Source organism: Capsicum annuum, chromosome 6, assembly GCF_002878395.1.
Source record: "Capsicum annuum cultivar UCD-10X-F1 chromosome 6, UCD10Xv1.1, whole genome shotgun sequence".
Classification (NCBI taxonomy): domain Eukaryota; kingdom Viridiplantae; phylum Streptophyta; class Magnoliopsida; order Solanales; family Solanaceae; genus Capsicum; species Capsicum annuum.
In genome coordinates, this window is record NC_061116.1 from 5,386,984 (window position 1) to 5,405,002 (window position 18,019).

General features: G+C 38.2%; 1 pseudogene; it reads right to left on the reverse strand.

Annotated features, from left to right (window-relative positions):
* Window positions 1-1,519: 1,519 nt before the first annotated feature.
* LOC124899431 lies at window positions 1,520-17,377 on the reverse strand (annotated as a pseudogene).
* Window positions 17,378-18,019: the final 642 nt, after the last annotated feature.

Consider the following 18,019-nt stretch of genomic DNA (forward strand, 5'->3'; position numbering starts at 1 on the left):
AAATTCTATGGAGGTTAGATTTTCTGAAATGAGTTTGCGTTTGATAGCTGGAGCACACAAAATACTAGAGAGTTTGAAGGCAGTATTTGATGCAGTTAAGTAAGTATTACCAGTTTGATTAATCGGAATCACATTACCATTGCCCATTGTCACTGCGTCCAGACCTTTGAATTCTTGAACATTGTGGAGTGAGTTGGTATCCGAGGTGATGTGGTAAGAATCACTTAAGTCAAGAATCCAGGGGTCACTCGGTGTTGAGTGCCCGGCAAAATTTTCTTTTGCTTTAAAATGGTTATGGGATCGAGAGCGACAAACATTTGTTGTATACCTAAATTTATCACAAAGTTGGCAATGACCTCGTGATGAATGGTGGGGAAGTTACGCCACTGAGAATTATCCATTGGATTACGCCACTAAGAATTATCTGTTGGATACTGAGAATGAGTGTTTTGATTAGGCTGCCTGTATTGGGGACACCAGTTATTGTTGTTGGATGGGCGCCTATTGTTGCGTGGGGCTGATGGAGCTGCTTGTTGAGCAACAACTTCTGATCTGGGTAGAAGTCTTCTTGAGGTCCTAATGTTTGAGGAAAAGTTCATGATCAAGAAGCTTGTCAAAAAGTTCTTCATAGCTAATAGGAGAGTCCCTTGCCCGTATGGCTGCAGAGATCTCGCTGAATTCTGACCCGAGTCCACTAAGTATTTTCACCACTAGTTCTTCATTATTGACGGGTGAACCTGCAGTGGTAGTTCATTATAGAGAGCGGATCTCTCGCATATATTCAGCAATGGATTTATTATCCTTACTGACTCGATTGAGATGGTGCCGAAGGCTTAAGACGTGGGTTTGCGATTTGTTTGCAAAGGAAGTGTGAAGTTGATCCCACGCTGCTTTGGTATTGATAGTAGAAGCTACCGTGGGTGCGATTGTGTCATCTACAGAGGCCATGAGAGCATTTTGGATTAATTTATCCTAACGAAACCAATCCTTATACGCAGGGTTGGCTGTCTCAAGGCCGTTCGTTGTTATTGTTTGAGCAGGGGACAACATGGTGCCATAAAGATGACCATAGAGGTCATGGCCATGAAGCAACATGGCAATCTGGGCTTTCCAGATGGTAAAATTAGTGCTGCCAGTCAGTTTAATGGGCAGCTGGGATGATGGATTGAATTGAATCAAGTATTTGAGGACAGGGGCTGCGTCGGCATTAATGATGGGGGTAGAAGAGGCCATCAGTGCAAAGAGAAGAAGAAAAAATGGATCTTGGACTCTTTTAACAGTATTTTGGCTCTGATACCGTATAAATGTAGAGAATGAAGATGAATTTGTATTGATTTCATTGATATGTATGTGTATATATACAAGAGAACACAAAACAAATAAGGAAAGTATCAACTAATAAAGAATTGTGATCTTCTCCTAAATAGAAACTAAATCACTAAACTGATTTTCTAAATCACTAAACTGATCTTCCATATCTCAGTTATCAATCAGTTATCAATCAGGAATACATGCTCCATTAATCTACACCTTTTTCTATCATGTGCCTCATTACTTCCTCGGCATCTTTGACTTTCTCTTCTTTGCATAGTCTATTTATTAGTGTGCTGAAGGTATGCACATTTGGATAAATATTAAGATTCACCATCTCAGAGAACAAAGTCATAACCTTTGCCCACTGACCAAGTTTACACAAACCATCCATTAATGACTTATATGTGACTCTATCTGGAGGAATGTTTTTCTGCTTCATCTCATTCATAATGTTGATAGCAGCATCTAGGTTTCTATCTTTACAAAGGGCATCTATGGCAATGTTATACTTAAATGTATCGGGCTTAGTGTTTCCTTGTTCCATAAATGAAGCAAACTTAAAGTCTTCTTAGTATGTCCCTTTTTGCTGAGTCCATTCATGACGGTTCCATACATGACTTCATTCGGCTCACAAATCTTCTCCCTCACCAATTTTTTGAACAAGACAACTACATCTGTGACTTTATTTTTAGCAAATAATCCCCTTATAAGATGGGTAAAGGTGACAACATTAAATGGAATGCCACTTTTCAAGTAAATGGGTAACAACAAAAATGTACAATCAACACGATGCATCAAACAATAATTGTTAATCAAATTACTCAAGATGAATTCATTAATTGGAATATCCTATTTCCGCATTTCTCGGAAAAGAGAAATGACAGCATAGTAATGCTTAGTCTTGTTAGAGCTACACAGCTCAAGATCACCATCAAAATGCAACTCCAAAACCTAGCTATCATAAACGGAAAAGGGAAAGAGAAACAATGGATAATGTCTTCTTACATTTCCCAAAAACTGAACTGTCTAGAAGGACCTTGTCCTTTTATATTTACACATTAATGAAATTGAAAAATACAATTGGGCCTCCGGTTTCTAACTGCTATTGGGCTTGGGTATTAGTGAGTGGGCCTTCATTAACACCCCCCCCCCTCAAACTGGAGGGTGTGCACGCCCAGATTGGATAGGAAATGATGATGAAGAGGGCCACTGAGAGACTTGGTCATGCTATCAGTAACCTGATTAGCAGAATGAACATGATGTAAGGATATAAGCCCAGCAGCAAGATAATCACAAAAATAGTGACAATCGATCTCAATGTACTTCGTCCGTTCATGGAAAATAGGGTTCTTGGCAATATGAAGAGCAGCCTAGCTGTCACAGTAAATAGGAATAGGAGAAGAAATATGAAGACCCAAATCAGCAAACAAACATATAAGCCAAACAACCTCAGCAACCACGTTGTGTAATGCTCAATATTCAGCCTCAGCTAAAGAAAGGGCAATGGTGGACCGTTTTTTACTTTTCCAAGAGATGGCACACCCACCAAAAAACACATAATAAACAGTGACAGACATCCACGAAAGAGGACAAGCAACCCAGTCAGAGCTAGTGAAAGAAAAAATAGAGAAAGTGGGGGAAGCTGGGAAAAAAATGCCTTGATCTGGGGCGTTAAGCAAATACCGGAGAACATGGATCCCAGCTTTTATTTGAGCTATACAAGGGAACTGCAGGAATTGACTTAGATGTTGTACAACAAAAGAAACATCAGGTTTGGTGAGTTGTAAAAAATTGAGTTTGCCAACCAGTCTTCTGTACACAGAAGGATCAGGTAAAAGATCACCCAGCTTCACTGAGGGTTCCAAAGGGGAAGCACAAGAGTGAAGTGGGAGTAGTAGAAATCATCAAACAGGTCAGAAGTTTATTTATGTTGATGCATAAGATAACCATCATCATGAGAAATGATTTCTATCCCCAGAAAATAGTAAACGCGGCCTAAGTATTTAATCTTGAATTGATGATCAAGGAAAGACTTTAGACTGGTCATTTCATCAAGATTTGACCCAGCCAATAGAATATAATCAACATAAACCACTAGAATAACCAAAGAAGCATCAACAGATTTAGTGAAAAGATAATAATCATTTTTGCTAGCAATGTAGCCTCTTGATAATAAGGCTTCAGACAGCTTTGAGAACCACTGTCTGGATGCCTGTTTGAGGCCATATAAATATTTCCTGAGTTTGCAAGCCAAAGGAGTTGCACAAGAAGAAAAGGAAGAAGCAACAAGGCCAGGGAGAACTTTTATGTATACATCTTCATGGAGATCACCATGAAGGAAAGCATTATTGACATCCAACTGGAAAACAGTCCAGTGATGCTTAGCAGCAAGAGATAAGAGACATTTGACAGTGGTAAGTTTGACCACAGGAGAGAAAGTCTCATGATAATCAATTCCTTCCTTCTGAGTATCACCCCTTATAACAAGCCTAGCTTTATACCTCTCAACAGTACCATCAGACCTTTGCTTGATCTTGTACACCCATTTACAAGGAATAGTCTTCTTGTTAGAAGGTGGAGGAACAATATCCCAAGTATGATTTTCCTCAAGAGCCTTAAATTCTTATAGTATGGCCTCTTTCCAAGTAGGACTAGAAGTAACCTGCTGGTAAAAAAGAGGTTCATACATGTGTATATCAGCACTAGATACCTTGGAGGGAATTGGCAGAGGAGAGGGAATAATAGAGAAGCAGACACAGTCCTGAAGGTGAACAGGAGGACGAGTTAATCTAGAACTCTTCCTAAGTGGAGGGTGAGAATAAAAAGAAGGAGTACGAGTAGAAATAGGTATAGGAGAGGGAGGAAAATCAGCAAAATCAAGAGGTGGAGAAAAAGGATAAGAAGGGGAAGAAGTGGGGTAAGGGAATATATGTTCATGAAAGTGAACATCTCTGGAGTAAAAAATAGAAAAAGTTGAAATATTTAGAAGCTTATAACCTTTCTTACCAAAAGGATAACCTAAAAATAAGCTAGTAATAGACCTAGGTTTGAGTTTATCTCTAAGAGGAGCAGGGGTGGCTGCATAAACATGACATCCAAAACTTCTCAAATGATCACAAGATGGAGGGTATCCATGAGGTTTTTCAGAATAAGAGACATGATTTAAAGGTACAGCAGAGAATCTGTTGATCAAATATGTAGCAGTTAAAACACAGTCACCCCAGTATTTCAAGGGGAGTTTGGACTGAAATATTAATGCTCTGGACACTTCTAAGAGGTGTTTGTGTTTCCTTTCCACAACTCCATTCTGTTGAGTATGTGGAATAGTGGTCTGGTGAAGAATACCATGAGTAGAATTTTTTTTTTTGTAAATCAAAATTGTTTCCCAATCCAAAAGCATTATCAGATCTGAAAACTTTAATTGTATGATTGTATTGCACTTGGACCATAGATACAAAAGCCTTTATAACACAAGAAGCATTGGATTTAGTTGATAAAAGATGTGCCTAGGTCAATCTAGTAAAATCATCTACTAAAGTTAGAAAATATCTGAAACCATTATAGGTTTGAGTATGATAGGGACCCCAAACATCAATATGAACCAGTTGAAAGGGAACAGATGAATGAGAAGAAATAGGGATAAAAGTTAATCTATGTTGTCTAGCCTTGGGGAATATATCACAAAGCAAATGTTGTTTAGGAGAAATTTTCCCATTTAAACAAGCAATAGACTTCATATTGTTATAAGGAATATGACCAAGTCTTTGATGCCATAACAAATCATTAGTGTTATTGCCATGTGAAGGAGGAATACAGCTAGTTGAATTAGTAAAACTACAGGATACAGAAGGGATTATAAGATCAGAAGGAGCAAAATAGTACAGCCATGTGCAGCTTTACCAATTTCTAATTGCTTCTTTAGAGAAGGTCCCTATAAAATATAGTTATATTTGGTTAAAATAGTTGTACATTCAAGTTGGGAAAGGAGCTTATGGATGGAAACGAGCTTAAGATGAAAAGAGGGGACTAAGAGAATATTATGTAAAATCATGTCTGATCTGAGTGTTAAAGACCCAGTGGACACAACCTTAACTTTGTAACCATTTGGAAGACTAATTAAAATGGGTAAATCTAAAGGAATGAGATTATGAAGAAGATTCTTTTGAGGTTTCATATGATTTGTAGCTCCAGATTCAAGTATTCAAAGATTTAGTCCTAGATTTAACACTACACTAGCATGAAATGCAGTAGATAGTACAGCAGGGTGATTAAACACACCTGCAAAATGGGCAAACTCCTCAACAGGGTGATGAGACCCTTGATGTGAGGAAGAAGATTTATTATCATTGGTACTGGGACTGTGAAGATGTTGGAGATGTTGGTAATGTTGAAAATGTTCCTTTGTTAATCTATAACCATCATCATCAATCTTCACAGAGGATATAGAAAGATCAGCAGGAGAGGTGTCAGTTTGGGCAAAAGACACAGACCTTCTCCCTTTTGTGAATTTAAAATCAGCAGGATATCCATGGATCTTATAGCATTTGTCAATAAGATGACCAGTCTTCTTAAAGTATTTGCAGAAAATAAGAGAAGCAAGAGATGGACCAAATTTAAAAGAGGAAGGCCATGTTTATTTTCTGCTAACAGGAATAGTTCTTCTAGCTTCACATGGCACAGATAATGAAGGATTTATCTGTGAATCAAATTGGAATCTTTGGCTATAGCCTCTTCCTAAAGAAGTGTTCTGAGACACTGAATTAAAAGCAACTGAATCATTTGAATAGCCAGGAATGGGAGGGGAAGTCTAATTTTTCTTCTCAACATGTTGTAGCATAGCATAAGAACTATTGAGGGAAAGTAGTGTGGGCATCATTAGGAGATTACTCTCGCAAAGGGAGTACTCATCGTTTAAGCCACTGAGAAACTAAAATAGTTGTTGTTGTTCCATAAACTTCCCTAAAGCCCCACAAGTACACACTGGACCCACATAATAAATACTCAACTCATCCCAAAGAGTACGAAGTTTAGTGAAATAGGATGAGATATTAGAAGAACCTGGTACAGTAGAGTTAATTTCTTTCTGTATCTGAATATATTTAGTACCATTAGACTGACCAAAATGTTCATTTATGTCATACGAAATGTCTTTTGCTGAATCAAAACAAATAACACTAGTTGCCAGCTCAGTGGATAAAGAATTCGCAATCCATGCTATAACCATATTGTTGCACCTCTCATAAAAGGGAAAGTATGGGGAATTTAGTGCAAGTTTGGATACTAACCCAATAACTAAACCCAATTTGTTCTTAACTGATAAAGCAGTCATCATGTTTTTTGCCATACAATAAAATCAGACCCGTCAAATAACGGAGTCACCAAATGTGTACCAGGATTATCAGAGGGATACAAGTATAGAGGATGAGTTGGAGAGACAGAAAACCCATCAAAACTAGAAGGAACAACCACATTTTCTGTAGGCACAACCATACTAACCAACCTTCATTAACAAAGTAACACCTAGTGACTCGAAACCTATAATGCCCCACACTTTTCTAAGCTAGAAAGCGAACCGTTGTTCGTTCATGTGAAACCCCTAATTCTGTAAGCCATATTAGGGCACATGAATTACCAAGAGTACCCTAGTTATAATAGATCTTATTATGTGTTAAGTGTGGTTATATGAGTCACTTAAGGTAGTACAAGCTAAGACTTTCAAAATTCATCAAGTTTTAGTGTTTGAATTCACAAGGGTCATCTTTGAATGAGAATAACTTGATAAATATGTGGTATTTATGCATATTTATACCTACCAAATTACATATAATCGAATTATTTTTCCAACAATACCAATTTCATCAAAATCTGATACCCGAGCAAGGAGTAATGGCTTTGCGAAGTAGAGTGTGTCGCCTAACCAATCGCACAGGGCTACTGGAATAGGTGTGTGATAAGAAATATGGTGCATACCTAAATGTGTGCGATAATCAATGCGGCACATACTTAAATGTGTGCAATAAGCAATGCGACGTATACGTAAATGTATGCGACAAGCAATGCGGTACACACTTGGTGTTTCAGGTAGTAAAAACACTTCGTTTTGAGTTATTTTTAGGGTAATTAAGTCTTTTGGCACTCCTTACACACCCCCAAACTTAACCTTATGAATTTAATAGAATCTAAACATATCATAACCCTATTATCAATCTAAGTTCATCATCCAAAAGAACTAAAGGAGAAAAATAACTAGGGTTGCACAATCAACATTGAGGGTCCAATCTTTCAACGAATCCGTTACCATAAAGGTGTGTGGGGTTTTCAACAAGAACATCCTTTCGTTCTTGTGCCCAAAAATTTATATTATTTTATGAAGATACATGATTTTACTTGTTTAATTATGAATTTGAGATGGAAACTATTATCCTATATTCTTGTTCAAGAAACTATGATATTTTTGTGATTTCTTAAAGATAAATTCCTTAAATTTTGATGTTAATATCATGTTTCAATTTGAATTTCTAGATTTTCATATGAGTTATACTTGTTTGCTATACAAAGTATGAATCTTGAAATGTTTTGCTCAAGTGTTGATATATGGGATTTAAACCGTCTTTGTGATTATGATCTTTGGTGAAGTAATGTGTTATACACACCTTGATATTTGAATGATTTGACCTTTTGGTCTTGAAAGAGTTATTTTTGAACTCGAATGAGAAAAGAAATCCACATGTTGATTTATTATGAAAAAGGGATAGCATGATAGCTCTCGATATGAATTATTGAATTGCGCTGTTGTGGATTTTCTTTTGAAATGATCTGAGCTCAGTTCAGGAGTAGTATTTAGCACCGAGTGGGAGGTACAGCTGTGATTGGTACTTTCTAGAACTACGTGCCCCCGTAGGATGTGAGCCTAAGGCTGATTGATATAATGATCACTAGTGAACAAAAGATTAAGGTTCTACTCTGATGGCAAGGATAAGACAGCTCTCCCTAATGTGGGTTGGACGTTGAACTCCATGTAGCTTACATAGTTTATGTCGGTTGTAAGAGACTCCCAGTACGTGTGTGTATTCTTCTGATTGAGATGAAAAATGTAATAGTTTGAAAGTGTGAGTTGAGAAAGTTATCCTATCTGAAGAATTTGATGGATATTTCTATATCTTAAAGAGAATTGTTATGAAAGCTACTCGTTTTGATGACTTTAAAATGATCATGAAAATGATTGGGATTTACTATGATGACTCACATGTTTTGAGCTATGTGAGTCTCTTATTATAGCATGCATATTTTTCTATGAATATTTGTGATACAGGACTTTCATGAAAACTTGCATACACCCTCATATACTCGATCTATATTCCATGGTACTGACCTATGTATTCGACGTGGGCTACATTTTCCCTATAATGTAGGTTCAGGTGCTCATTCCCAGGCTTAACATGATTCTCTGAGCACATTGGTCCATATTTTCTACAGTGGTGAGTCCTCATGGTTCAAGGACTGGTTATTTTAGATTTCACTCTTTATTTTGAGTTATCATTTTATTCCCTGATGTTAGGGTCAGTTGGGGTCTGTCCCAATGGCTCAATTTTATACAGTTTAGTAGAGGCTTGTCAGACTAGATGGTTAGATTGATCAGTCTTGTGGAGAGGTCGTATTTTGTTACTTTCTGCATCTCTTTCATTTTGAATTATGATATTATGGAGAATATCTTGATGTTTGATTATAGTAATCCTGTGGATGAGTGTTGAATGGTATGAAAATGGCTCAAAGGGTTAGCTTGGGGCTACTTATAGCCTTAAGCTCCGTGTAACGCTTCGGGACCCATTTTTGGGGCGTTACAAACTTGGTATCAAAGCCTAATGTTATTGGAGCCCTAGGGAGTCTGGCAAGCCACGTTAAGTAGAGTCTTAATCATCGGTGTGTAGCGCACCACATCTATGAGCAAGAGGCTATGAGACATTTTAGGAAAAAGTGTTATTTCTTTCTTTCAGAAGTCCATCGTGCTTACAGTTGTTTTCTTTTAGATGTTAATTCGTGCTCTTCTATTTCAGAATATGCCTCCACTCCAAGCTAGAAGAAATAATGATGATCTGCAACCCCAACCTACTGACCCATTAAATGAAAATGTGTCCCATGCTGAATTTTAGGCAGCCTTTCAGGTACTGGCCCAAGCTGTCACTGTGAATGTTCAGGCCAATCTGGCCCCTTCTCCACAGCAGTAGGGAGGTGAATCAGCTGCTATGAGGATTCATGACTTTATACGGATGAATCCGCTGGAATTTTATGGGTCCAAGCTAGATGTGGATCCACAGTTGTACTTGGAGGAGGTACAAAAGATTACTCAGGTGATGCATGTCCCTGAAGAGCATAGTGTGGAGTTGGAAACATATCATTGAAAGACCTTGCTTATGATTTGTTAGTTGCTTGGAGGAAGGGTAGAGGTAAGGGTGCTGCCCTTACATTTTGGCAGGAGTTCCAGGATGCATTCCTGGATAAGTTTTTCCCTTTAGAGATGAGAGAGGCAAAGCTAGAGAAGTTCATGAACTTGCAACAGGGCTCTATGACTGTTAAAGACTACTTTCTGAAGTTCAATCAGTTAGCCAAATATGCTCCTGACTTAGTAGCTGATAATCGGGACAGTATAAGTAAATTTGTGATAGGAGTGTCTAGCTATGTTGTTAAGGAGTGTAGGTATGCTATGTTAAATAGTGAGATAAATCTTTCCAGGCTGATGACTCATGCCCAATAGATTGAAGCAGACAAGATCAAAGAGAGGGATAGAATAAGAGAAAATAAAAGTGCTAGGTCCGAGCAGTACAGACAGGGTCAGACTAGATCGCAGGGAGGGAATCGCCCTCAGTTTTAGAACCATTCATCTACACCAGCACCATCATAAGCTAGTGCTCCCATACCTAGGGGTAGGCAGGAGCAAGGTAGCAGGTCATATGCAGCTAGGTCCCAGTACAGTTTTGGCAGTAAGCTAAATTATCCTCCGTGTCCTAAGTATGGTAGGACCTACCCGGGTGAGTATTGAGGTGAGAAGAAAGGTTATTTCGGGTGTGGTGACTTGGGTCACAAACTTAGGGAGTGCCCACATGCTAGGCAAGGGTGTTGTGATAATCGCCCTCAGACTCAGACTCAGACTACTAGTGCTCTAGTTCAGGTGACTCACCCAGCCCCAACTCAGGGCACCTCTTCTAGCACTGCTTGCGGTCAGCGCTAGAATAGGTTCTATGCTTTGCCATCTCGCCAGGAGCAGAAAGACTCTTCCGATGTTGTTACTGGTATGTTCCGTATACTTCAGTTTGATGTCTATGTTTTGATGGACCCTGGGTCCAGTTTTTTATATGTTACACCTCTAGTTGCTGTGAATTTTGAAATGAGTCCTCAAAATATTCCTGAGCCTATCTTAGTTTCTACCCCAATGGGTGATTCGATTGTTGTCCAAAAAGTGTCCTGTTACAGTCCTTCATAGAGTCATATTGGCTGATCTGATTGAGTTAGACATGGTGGATTTTGATGTTATTCTGGGTATGAAATGTCTTCATTCTTGTTATGCCTCTATATATTGTCGTACCTGAGTGGTCAAGTTTTAGTTTCCTGATGAACCTGTGTTTGAGTGGTTTGGGAGTTCTGTATCTCCCAAGAGCCATTTTATCTCATATATTAAAGCTAGAAAACTTATTTCCAAGGGGTCAATTTATCATCTGGTTAGAGTCAAGGACACTAAGTCTAAGACTCCAACTCTTCAGTCAATTAGCATAGTCAATGAGTTTTCTGATATCTTGCCAAAAGATCTCCCAGGGATACCTCCTGATAGAGAGATAGAGTTCAGGATCGATCTTCTTCCTAATACTCAACCCATTTCTATTCCTCCTTACCGTATGGCACCTGCAGAACTTAAGGAGTTAAAGAGCAACTCAAAGATCTGTTAGATAAGGGTTTCATAAGGCCCAGTGTTTCTCCTTGGGGTGCTCCAGTGTTATTTGTGAGAAAGAAAGATGGTTCCCTGCATATGTGTATTGACTATCGCCAGTTGAATAAAGTCACTGTCAAAAATAAGTATCCTCTTCCTAGAATAGACGATTTGTTTGACCAATTGCAAGGTGCAAGCTACTTCTCAAAGATAGACCTTCGATCCGGCTATCATCAACTCAAAATTAGGGAGTGTGACACCTCGAAAGCAGCTTTCCAAACTCGCTATGGTCATTTTGAGTTTCTTGTTATGTCCTTTGGGTTAACTAATGCCCCAGCAGTTTTCATAGACCTCATGAATCGAGTGTTCAGACCATATCTTGACATGTTTGTTATCGTATTTATAGATGATATTTTGGTGTACTCCCGTCGTGAGAATGAACATGCAGATCATCTCTGAATTGTCTTGCAAACTCTTAAAAACCATTAAATATTTTCCAAATTCAGCAAGTGTTAGTTTTGGTTGAGGTCGGTTGCTTTTCTGGGTCATATCATTTCTTTCGAGCGTATTAGAGTTGATCCCCAAAAGACAAAAGTTGTTAGAAACTGGCCTAGACCTATCTCTCCGAATGATATCCAAAGTTTCTTGGGTCTAGCTAGCTATTACCATCATTTTGTTAAAGGTTTCTCCTCTATAGCATCTCCTATAACCCGATTGACCCAAAATAAAGTGAAGTTCTTGTAGTCCGATTCTTGTGAGAAGAGTTTTCAGGAGTTGAAGATTCGACTTACTTCAGCCTCTGTTTTGACTTTGCCTGATGGGGTTGAGGGTTTTGTAGTATATTACGATGCTTCTAGAGTTGGTTTAGGCTGTGTATTGATGCAGAAGGGTAAGGTGATAGCTTATGTTTCTAAACAGTTGAAACCCCATGAGAAGAATTACCCCACCCATGATCTTGAGTTAGCTGCTGTTGTGTTTGCTCTAAAAATCTGGAGACACTACTTGTATGGTGTTCACATTAATATTTTCATTGATCATAAGAGTTTGCAATATGTATTTACCCAGAGAGAGTTGAACCTTAGGCAGAGAAGGTGGTTAGAGCTGTTAAAAGATTATGATATGAGTGTGTTGTACCATTCGAGTAAGGCTAATATAGTGGAAGATGCCCTAAGCAGCGTGTCTATGGGTAGTGTTTCGCTTATTGAAGAGGGTAAGAAAGAGTTGGCTCGTGATGTGCACCATTTGGCTAGACTGAGGGTTAGGTTATTTGACTCTGTTGAAGGTAGTATAGGGGTGCAGAGTAGTTCCGAATCCTTCTTGATTTCGGAAGTAAAAGAGAAGCAAAACTTAGATGCTAGTTTTGTCAGGCTGAAAGAATCAGTCAAGGACCAAAGGTGGAGGTTTTCTCCCAAGAGGGAGATGGTGTGTTGAGATTGCAGGATAGATTATGTGTTTCGAATGTCGATGATATGAGATAGGGAATTATGGCTGAAGCGCATGGCGCACGATATTCTATTTATCCTGGTGCCACCAAGATGTACCGCGACTTGCGGGAAATCTATTAGTGGAGTGGCATGAAGAAGGATATAGCAACATGTGTGGCTAAGTATGCGACGTGCCAACAGGTTAAGGTAGAACACCAAAGACCTGGTGGTATGATACAGGAGTTCGGTATTCCTACTTGGAAGTGGGAAGAGATAAACATGGATTTTGTGACTGGTTTACCTCCTTCCCGACACCATCATGATTTCATTTGGGTTGTTATGGATAGATTGACTAAGTTTGTGCACTTATTGCCTATGCATACTTCTTATACTGCTGAGGATTACGCTAGATTGTACATTTCGGAATTAGTCAGATTGCATAGAGTTCCCTTGTCCATCATTTTAGATAAGGGTACTCAGTTCACTTCGCAGTTTTGGAGAGATTTTCAGAAGGGTCTTGGTACCCAACTGCATTTGAGTTCTGCTTTCCATTCGCAAATAGATGGTCAGGCTGAGAGGACCATCCATACCTTAGAGGATATGTTGAGAGCGTGTGCTCTTGACTTTAAGGGGAGTTGGGATGAGCATTTACCGTTGATAGAGTTTGCTTACAATAACAGTTTTCACTCTAGCATTGGCATGGCTCCATTTGAGGCTTTATATGAGAGGAAATGTAGGTCACCCATAGGTTGGTTTGAAGTGGGTGAAGCTACCGTGAGTGGTCCTGATTCGGTCTTTGAGGCTATGGAAAAATTCAAAGTGATTAGAGTAAGATTGAAAACCGCACAAAGTCGTCAGAAGTCGTATGCTGATGTGAGAAAAAGAGATCTTGAATTTAAAGTTGGTGACTTGGTGTATTTAAAGATTTCACCCATGAAGGGAGTGAAAAGATTCGGGAAGAAGGGGAAACTTAGTCCCCGTTATGTTGGCCCCTACAGCGTTCTTAGCCGTGTTGGTAAGGTAGCGTATAAGGTTGAGTTGCCTTCAGAGTTATCTTCCGTTCACTCTGTCTTCCATGTCTCCCTGCTTAGGAAACACGTTGGTGATAGTGTTGTTGTAGATCCTTCAGAAAACCCTGATGTGCAAGATAGTCTTTCTTTTGAGGAAGTTCCTGTTGAGATTTCAGATCACCAAGTCCGAAGACTAAGGAACAAAGAAGTTCCCTTGGTCAAGGTGTTGTGGTGAAACCAATCTATTGAAGGTGCAACTTGGGAAATCGAGACGGATATGCAATCCAAGTATCCGCACCTGTTTTCTGCAAGCCCTGTCGAAGGTACCATTCTACTCTAAATCATTCATTTTCTATGCAGAATTGCAGTAGTTCAGCAGTTATTTTATAGTATTCAGCTATGATTTCATGAGTCATACACTCCTTGTTGTGTCCGAAATGTAGATTGAAGTAGAGTCAAGATTAGCAAGTTACTTCAGCTGTGTACCCTTCATTTTCTCTTTACTCTTAGTATACCCAGCGTCATTCGAGAATGAATGTCCCCAAGGGGGAGATATTGTAATGCCCCGCACTTTCCTAAGCTAGAAAGCGAACCGTTGTTCGTACATGTGAAACCCCCAATTCTGTAAGCCATATTTGGGCACATGAATTACCAAGAGTGCCCTAGTTATAAGAGAGCTTATGATGTGTTAAGTGTGGTTTTATGAGTCACTTAAGGTAGTACAAGCTAAGAGTTTTGAAATCCATCAAGTTTTAGTGTTTGAATTCTCAAGGGTCATATTTGAATGAGCATAACTTGATAAATATGTGGATTTCTGCTATTTCTACCTACCAATTGATAGAGAATCGAATTAGCTTTCCAACGATACCAATTTCATCAAAATCCGACACCCGAGCAAGAAGTTATGGCTTTGCGAAGTAGAGTGCGTCGCCTAACCAATCGCACGTAAATGATGTGATAAGCAATACGGTGCACACTTGGTGTTTCAGGTAGTAAAAACACTCCGTTTTGAGTTATTTTGAGGGCAATTAAGTCTTTTGGCACTCCTTACACACCCCTAAACTTAACCTTACGAATTTAATAGAATCTAAACATATCATAACCCTATTATCAATCTAAGTTCATCATCCAAGAGCACTAAAGGAGAAAAATAACTAGGGTTGCGCAATCAACATTGAGGGTCCAATCTTTCAACAAATCTGTTACCATAAATGTATGTGGGGTTTTCAGCAAGAACATTCTTTCGTTCTTGTGCCCAAAAATTTGTATTATTTTACGAAGATACATGATTTTACTTGTTTAATTATGAATTTGAGATGGAAACTATTATCCTATATTCTTGTTCAAGAAACTATGATATTTTTGTGATGTCTTAAAGATAAACTCCTTGAGTTTTGATGTTAATATCATGTTTCAAGTTGTATTTCCAGATTTTCATATGAGTTATACTTGTTTTCTATACAAAGTATAAATCTTGAAATGTTTTGCTCAAGTGTTGATATATCGGATTTAAACCCTCTTTGAGATTATGATCTTTGGTGAAGTAATGTGTTATACACACCTTGATATTTGAATGATTTGATCTATTGGTATTGAAAGAGTTATTTTTGAACTCGAATGAGAAAAGAAATCCACATGTTGATTTATTATGAAAAAAGGGTAGCATGATGGCTCCCGATATGAATTGTTGAATTGCGTTGTTGTGGATTTTTTTTTGAAATGATCTGAGCTCAGTCAAGGAGTAGTCTTTAGCACCGAGTGGGAGGTATAGCTGTGATTGGTACTTCCATAGAACTATGTGCCCCCGTAGGATGTGAGCCTAAGGCTGATTGATATAGTGATCACTAGTGAACAAAAGATTAAGGTCCTACTCCGATGGCAAGGATAGGACAGCTCTCCCCAACGTGGGTTGGATGTTGGACTCCATGTAGCTCACATGGTTTATGTCAGTTGTAAGAGACTCCCAGTGCGTGTGTGTATTCTTCTGATTGAGATGGAAAATGTAATAGTTTGAAAGTGTGAGTTGAGAAAGTTATCGTTTCTGAAGAATTTGATGGATATTTCTATATCTTAAAGAGAATTGTTATGAAAGCTACTCGTTTTGATGACTTGAAAATGAACATGAAAGTGATTGGGATTTACTATGATGACTCACATATTTCCACCCGATGTGTTTTACTGTATAGTGATTATGATGATTTTATTTCGAGTTATGTGAGTCTCTTATTACAGCATGCATATTTTCCTATGAATATTTGTGATATAGGACTTTTATGAAAACTTGCATACACCCCCATATACTCGGTCCATACTCCATGGTACTGACCCATGTATTCGTACATGGGCTACATTTTCCCTATAATGTAGGTTCAGGTGCTCATTCCCAGGCTTGACGTGATTCTCCGAGCACATTGGTCTACATTTTCTGCAGTGGTGAGTCCTCATGGTTCGAGGTCTGGTTATTTCAAATTTCACTCTTTATTTTGAGTTATCATTTTATTCCCTGATGTTAGGGTCAGTTGGGGTCTATCCCAATGGATCAGTGTTATACAATTTAGTAGAGGCTTGTCAGACTAGTTGGTTAGATTGATCAGTCTTGTGGAGAGGTCGTATTTTGTTACTTTCCGCATCTCTTTCATTTTGAATTATGATATTATGGAGAATATCTTGATATTTGATTATAGTAATCCTGTGGATGAGTGTTGAATGGTATGAAAATGACTCAAAGGGTTAGCTTGGGGCTACTTGTAGCCTTAAGCACCGTGTGACGCTTCAGGACCCGTTTTCGGGGCGTTACAAAACCCTAATCAAAACTAGATGAAACAAGGATTTACAGCATATCTAGGAGCACACAAGCTATATCTCAGAAAAATTACATCATCGATAGAGACACATAACTAGGGTTTCATCAAAAACAGAAATATACATCATCGATATAGTCACAGTCTAGGGTTTTCGGCCAAATTCCAAAATAGGTTCAAATCTTATGAAGCAATAGTCAAAAAATTCATGAAAGAGAAACAATTACCGCCCTTCTTCGCAACCTGAAGAAGCAAGGCCTTGAAAATACCGATTTCAAAGGGAAAATCCCCAAAACGATGATAGCGATGACTTTTCACCTAACCCGGAAAGCTTCAAGGGTAATATCGGAAGGTAGACAGACTCGTAAGGATCACGGATCTGTGCTCTGATACCATGTTAGAGCTACATAGCTCGAGATATCCATCAAAATACAACACCAAAACCTAGCTATCATACATGGAAAAGGGAAAGAGAAACAATGGAAAATATCTTTTTACATTTCCCAAAAACTGAACCGTCTAGAAGGACCCTTGTCCTTTTATATTTACACATTAATGAAATTGAAAAATACTATTGGGCCTCCGATTTCTAACTGCTATTGGGCTTGGGTATTAGTGAGTGGGCCTCCGTTAACAAGTCTTAAGCAATTGACAGAAGACAGGAAGAGAAGGAAAAGGCTTCATTCTGACCATTCGGTGGAATTGAGTAACAGCGTCATCTAAACACTTAACCTCATTCTCAAAATTGAGGTGTATTCCAAATTTACCCTTCACTGAAAAAGATGTTGAACAAGAGTGGGAAGAGCGTAAGGGAATAATAGCATTGTATTTGCACACTGAAATATTCCTCGAGATTGGTGGATGCTTAATTTTCTTCACTATTGTCGTAAGTATAATAGAATTCAACATTTGTGTGTGTGTGTGTATATATATGTTCTTTGTTTTCATTCAAAATCATTCTTTGGCATTAAAATTTTCGCTCAGACAAGAATTAGTTGGATCAAAATCGAAGCTTTGTGATCAATATTATATTTTTTACATAGTTTACAGGTCATAGATGAATGTCGGTCAACCTTGAAGAATTTCTTATTTAAATATTAGGTTTAATTGTATTATTTTGCTATCTTTATTATCTTATTATTTTATTTTAATTTACAGATGTTAGATGAATGTGGGTCGACTTTGAAAATTTTAGGTAAATGTTAGATTTAATTGTATTATCGTAATATCTTTATTAATTTATTATTTTGTGGTAGTTTACAATTCGCCGATAAATCTCGATCGGCTTTGAGAAATTTTTGTGTGTAAAATTTAAATTTAATTGTATTATTTTGATATCTATTTTATCGTATTATTTTGTTGCAGTTTATAGGTGATAGATAAATATTGGTCGGCTTTGAGGAATTTTTCGACCTAGAGGTTAGGTTTTGTTGTATTATGTTGGTCGGCTTTGAGGAATTTTTGTATGTAAAGATTAAGTTTCGTTGTATTATTTTGATATCTCTATTATCGTATTATTTTGTTATTGTCTACAAGTGGTAGATGAGTTCG